Source organism: Sceloporus occidentalis, unplaced genomic scaffold (assembly GCF_023333645.1).
Source record: "Sceloporus occidentalis isolate IW3139 unplaced genomic scaffold, rSceOcc1.0.p SCAF_26, whole genome shotgun sequence".
Classification (NCBI taxonomy): domain Eukaryota; kingdom Metazoa; phylum Chordata; class Lepidosauria; order Squamata; family Phrynosomatidae; genus Sceloporus; species Sceloporus occidentalis.
The window spans coordinates 3,806,982-3,813,325 of record NW_028317006.1 but is presented as its reverse complement, the minus strand read 5'-3'; positions in this window follow the sequence as shown (position 1 = coordinate 3,813,325).

Genomic DNA, 6,344 nt, shown 5'->3' with positions numbered 1-6,344 from the left:
ATGCAGTTCCACGTATGTTAAAGGAGAACTCCAGTCCTGATTTTAATGTTAAATCCATATTGGAGTCCATTTTGCACGAACTCTGGTGCCTTTTGCTGCCAACAGATATATATGAAGCCATTCTAGCTATTGGAGTTCTTCTCTCTCATTTAACTCCTCCCACAGATGACTCTACTGAAAGCAGGAAGCATACCACAGTATGCTTTTTGCAAATACTCAACAGAACTCTCATTCTAGTTAAGGGGAGTACCAGCAGCAAATCATGTGTATGCTATCTGAATACTAATGTTTTGCTACCATACACGTGATTGGCTGCTGCTCCTATGCGTTCAAGGGCTAGTGAGCATGTGCAAGAAGAAAGGTTAGGAACTTGAACTGCACTAGGAAGGACATTTCTATTGTTGCATTTAGTTGAAAAGGTGTTACTTTTTGCAGATTAAGCACCTGTAAAGAGGGAGTATATAGAACAGGAATTATACTTTTTTCCTCTTTTTTTACTACTTCTTCTCATAGTCCTGGTGCAGATCGTACTTCCTTGTAAACCTGCCTGTTTCTCATGTGTGAAAATCTTATCCTTCTAATGTGTGCTTATAAGTCTGACTTATCAGGTATGTCAGTAACTTGTAAATACATCAAACAGTTTACGGTCCATAAAACTATCTCAGCAGAGCTCACAAATTAGCCTGGGAAATTAGAGAGCCTGAGCTCTATCTAGAACTTGGCTGTCTTTCAGTGACTGAACTTTGAATCCTTTTATCAATCACGGATAAATAAGTTGGATATAAGTAGGTACCAGGGTATTCCCAGCTGCAGAGGGATTTATTTAAAAAAGGATTTTGTTTTCTAATCGGAAATTAACACAAACCTATAGCTTTTCTCAAATGTCACATTTTGCAATTCAGCATTCAATTTAATAGTGTTTACAGAATGTATATGTATATAAATCTAACTTGATGTATATTCCACTTAGTATTGGCATTTTTATTTGTCTCCATTAAAGTAATTTTTTTGTTAAAGTTACTGCACCCCCTTGTGGTAAACAATTTGCCACCTCTTGCCACAGATCACAGCTTCATTATTACTAATATATTCAAGATTATTTAAGAAATTCACGTAAACCAGTAAACCATTATTAGTATATAAAATCATTTGTAGTCTTAATTCTATTCCCTGTCTTACTTTTCATATATATGAAGCCCCTTCCCCCACCTCCGTTAATATGAGAATGCAACATATTTTTACAAGACTCATAAACCTCACCTTGGTTTTATGAGAAGATGGTTCCCGTCATGCATCCAGGTGGTATGTTTCATTTATATTCTGTTTTTACGAGACGCTGATAATACGCAGTAAGGTGTCTGTAAATTCCGATTTATCTTTTGAGTATTTTTCTTATACTTTATATGTTTTTTTTCTTTTTAATTTCAATAGTCCTGTTTTACAAATAAACAATGTAAATGTAACATATTGACTGATGCAAATGTGGTCCCCTTGTACAGCGCTGCGGAATATGTTGGCACTATATAAATCAATAAATAATGTGGTGATGTCATTGCAACTTTCAGATCTGATATTTAAGGCTTTTACGCTTGGGGAGCCTCTTGGATAAGCTACAGAAACCACATAATCAATTAGTGAAATTGAGCTGCACAACGAGCCGCATTTAATCTTAGTTTCCTTGAAGAAGGCTTCCATCTTTGTTGACGGCTTACGTTGCGACATAAGTATGGAGGGCTGAAGATGCCCTTACTGTAGTTGGTGGTTCAGGGCGCTGACAGTACGGAAAACATCAATATGTTTCTTATCAGCCAGGCTTTATGGGGTACAGGGGGACTGCTTCTATTTTTTCCACTATGAGAGATCCAGTTTAAAATACTTTTTAGGATTTCGTTAAGAATGCTGGTCCAAAAAAATAAATAAAACATTCTCATAAGAGATTTCTAAAGGACTAGGCTGGGTGCTATTCTGGTACCAAAAGGGTTAAGGATAGCCCAATCCATACAGGTTTTACAATCATAATAACAGAGCAAATAAATGTGACAGCTGAGCAGAAGCAGAGATTTACTTAGCAATGCAACATACTATCCCTTAACCCGCTTGGAATTCACTTTGAGATCCTTTTTTCAATTACTAAATTTTGTTTTTAACTTAATCTAAATTTTAGACCTGTGTCTTTGCTTAAGCCTTTGAGTGTCTGAAATGATGAGTACGTCATAATCGGTCTGAACTGGCGATCTGGCAAACTGGGCAAATAACTGGCAGGATGGTGCCAGATGGCATGGGTCACTTTGATGTGGGCTGTATGCTGTGCAAGTGTAACAGCGTGGTGTGTCGAGCCGAGGGCCACATGTATGCCATTTAGCAGCAGCTGGCCTTAAAGTGCCAGGGTTGCTTTTCTTTACAGTTTTCTTTTATTATTATTGTACCATTTTATTTTACTTTACTGAGAGGGTGTTAGGTAAGTGGAGCAGCCCTCCAGCATAAATGGGAGAGGTTAACATATTAAGGGAAATCAAAAATGCCATAGGCATATGGCTCTCCTGAATCCAAGATGAGACCAAGGACTGATTAAGGATTGAGTCTTTAAAGCAGGAAAAAATCAGGCACCGAATGGGTCATATCAGCAGTGAAATTCTACATTTCTGTCTTTATTGGAAAAAAATAATGAATTTCCATTTATTAAATGAACTGAGTACTGAATACTGAATTTGTAGCCATCGCTGGACCTTCCTATAGAAAGTGATGAAATGTATCTGGATTTCCATCTATGCTCCAGGTTGCCTTAAGAGCTTTAATATTTTTATTAAGGAAGTAAAAGGCTGTCAAATCCCTTATTTATTGAATGGAATTTTAGAAATTCAATAGTGAGTTCAACATAGAAGTTTCAATTTAAGGGCCATAATCTCTATATGATTAACTTTGCATTTACCTGTCTTTCTTCTATTCTAATTAGGTGGCCGAGATTACCTACCAGAATTAGCATTAGAATTGGCTTGGCGATTGATGCTTTATTGGCTCTAATGAATATGCAAGTAATTGAATTGCTCCTGAAATAAGCGTCCGTTTGACAGCCCTAAGTGAATTTCCCTGAGTACATATGATCCTTGGGGCCAGGTTTTGACAGAATTATTTTTAGACAGGTATTGTGAGATACATAGTTGTACCTGTTGTTGGACCATCTCTCAAATGTTCAGCTGCTAAGAAAAACGTGTTGGAATCAAATCACTGCTTTATTGCTGAAAAGACCCTAAACTGTATTCGGTCATTGGTCTCGTCTTATATTCAGGATAGCCATATGTATGTCATGCCCACTCCCATACCTCCCAACTGTCCCAATACGTCAGGACACTTTGGGGCCCTGGTCCACACAACAGAGATCAATTGTGCAATGCGGCAGGTTTTCCCCATTCCATAGCTCTCTTTGTCTCATTTACTGCGTGCCATGGAGAGACTGGAAGGGATGAAAAGAGCATCTTGAGCAAAGTGAAGAAGAAAAGGGGGAGGGTGGTCCTGCGGAGGGAGTGTGAGCCTGCTGGGGGAGAGTGCCAGCAATAAGGGGGGTCCCACTCTCTGTAATACTGACACAGGTAATGTCTTCTCTAGATAATTGCATTGTTAGAGGTACCGAGTCAAGTCATGGTTATTATCAGAAAATAAACAATATTTATAAGGGCTCGCTAGTTACTACATCAAATGATTCTCTAATTATTTTCAAAAGTTAGTTTATATCATTTCTTTGTACTTACAGTTTAGCAAGAAGCTTCAAGCGGTGTATTTAGTTTTTGCAGATTATTTATACTTATGACATTTGTCTCAATTGCTATACAAGGAGACTTATCTTGCCCGCTTTACCGTTGTACGCTGATGTTCTTATCCGCCAGCAATGCTAGATTGTTTGCAAAAGCATGATTGCGCATTTAAAGATAAGTTACTAGGACTCGTATACAAGTGGAAGTTTTTCGGAATATTGGAAATTTGGGAAACGGAATCCACATATCTGGTTCTGGAAGCAGTGTTCTCCGATTAATCATCAGCATACTTGTTAATGGAATGGTATGACGTTGTGCTTATCTTTCCTCACCACATACAAGCTTTTATCAGCTCTCTGTGTAGCACTTTTATAAATGTTTATACATAGAGCCCAGAAAAAATGCTTCATCTTACCTTGATTTGACATTTCTGTGTGTTAACCCTTTGCGCTACTGAGGTAGAGATGAGCCATGTAAGGATTACATGAGGTATCTGTTACTTATGGCAAGACAGAAAAGATGTAAAGAACCAGATCTGAGAGCAGTTGGCTGATAATTTGCCCTTTCAAGGGATAATCTGTAATGTTGATATAAATAAAGTGGTTTTGGGCAACTGAGCAATGGACTGCCCATCTGGTGGGCACACTGAGTGGCACTAAATGTAAGTGAGAGTGTAGCACGCGGCCCCCCCGTCTGGGGTAACTCGTTCTGAGCTGCAGAAGATTGATAGATTTCATCTCACCATCTTCAATAGTGCGTTAAAAAGAGAGCTAACCCTGGTGAGCTTTTCCTACAAAGTTGCCCGAAAATATTGCATTACTAAATGTGCAATATTTTGTGAATGTCACCTCACTGATTTGTTGACTATACAGGTCCTTGTTGGAGGGGTTGCTGAAAAGTGAAGGTCCATCATGCCCATTGAGGTTAGCAAACTAAAACGTTAGGAGACCCCCAACTTCATTTGTAAATTCAGTAAATTGAATAGACCCCCTAAGCGGTCATTGTTTCATTGATTGCAGACATATTCTGCAGCCCTGTATAATGGAAGGATATCGCTAGGCTTCTTAATAAAATCACTTACCAGTAAAGTAGCAATACAACCTCCACACACGAGACTACTATATGAAATTAATATCACTTCAAAGTAGCACAAATGTTGTGTTATTTCCGCTACTAAAACAGATTATGCAAATTTAGATTGCAGGCTATTCATTTGTAACGTCAGTCTTGCCATTAATGTATCAAGCAAGACTTGAAGCACCAGAATAGCGAGGCTTGCATCTACCATACTAAACTTGTGCAACCTATTTTTTATTTGACAATTTCTAAAAAGCAAATATTTATTTGAGCGCACGGAGAATTATGTTAACTCTTTATATGTTTTGGTTCAAACCCATATGGTGCTCAGCTGGTTTATTATACTGTAGCTCAGCACATAGGATTTTACTGTGCTAATCTTACTTAATCGACTGGCAGAGATGATGATGTATATCCTGCTCATTCGGAACCGGGGGATTGGTTTCCACTGAAGTTTGCGTAGATGTACTCTCGGAAACAGATGGACTGCGTCACATTTGTCTTGGGCCTTGGTATAATTTTAGACCTTTTTTTCTCGTTGCTCTGTTGCACTTGGGCCAATTAGATCAAATGGTTCTGAGTACAACATGAAACATTAAGAACGATTCGGGCCATCTAGTCTGCCCATTTTTCCTGATGTAATCCTGTACTGAGACCCTCCTTACATCTAAAGCTTTTTTATGGCCTCTGGTTCTTCTCCTTTGAATGTTTGCCATAATATGGTCAGTTCAAAACCATAACCCTTGCAATTTTACGTGTAATTCAAATATTTATTTTAAAGCACAATGTATTTCACTTAGACAGATTCCGAATATATTTCTGGGGACAGATTATTATTGTTTATATATAGAACCATCATATTCCACAGCGCTGTACAATGGTTAAACAATCTAGCTTACAGAAACAACAGGTGAAGAGGGCCCTGGTCAAAGGAGCTTACAATCTAGAGGGAGTTAAGGTGCATTACACAAGAGGTAAAAGTGCCACTGTTAGGGATGGACTAGCCACAGCAGTATAAGTATTGAAGGAGAGGGACCAGGAAAAGTGAGCTAAAAGAAGAAGGCCGTTAACGCGTAAGTCCGTAGGCATCCTTACAGAAGTGGGTCATGAGTGATTTGAGGAAGGACCGAAGGCATTGATTAAGACACTCTCCCTACATCTAGTTATTCTACTTATGTCTGGAGATATTTCACTTTGTTTATTAGTGACAGGTAGGCAAATGCCTGGTGGAAACAAAATAGTTGTCTACAAATAAAATGATTCTAAAGAATATTTCTGTAACACTGAGATACGGGACACAGCAGCGCATACAAAGGTCCAAAAACCAAAGTTAAGAGTATTTAATTTGATGAGTACAAGGCAGAACTTTCTTCTCACACAACACCAATATGTGACATCTGGTGACAAACGTCTCTTGATAGTCGATGTGTGTGTTTATTTTTCCTCTAAGGGCTTTTCTTATTTGGCTGTGTGCAGATTGTGTTTTCTCAGTTGCTGGATGTGTGAGAAGGAATCTGC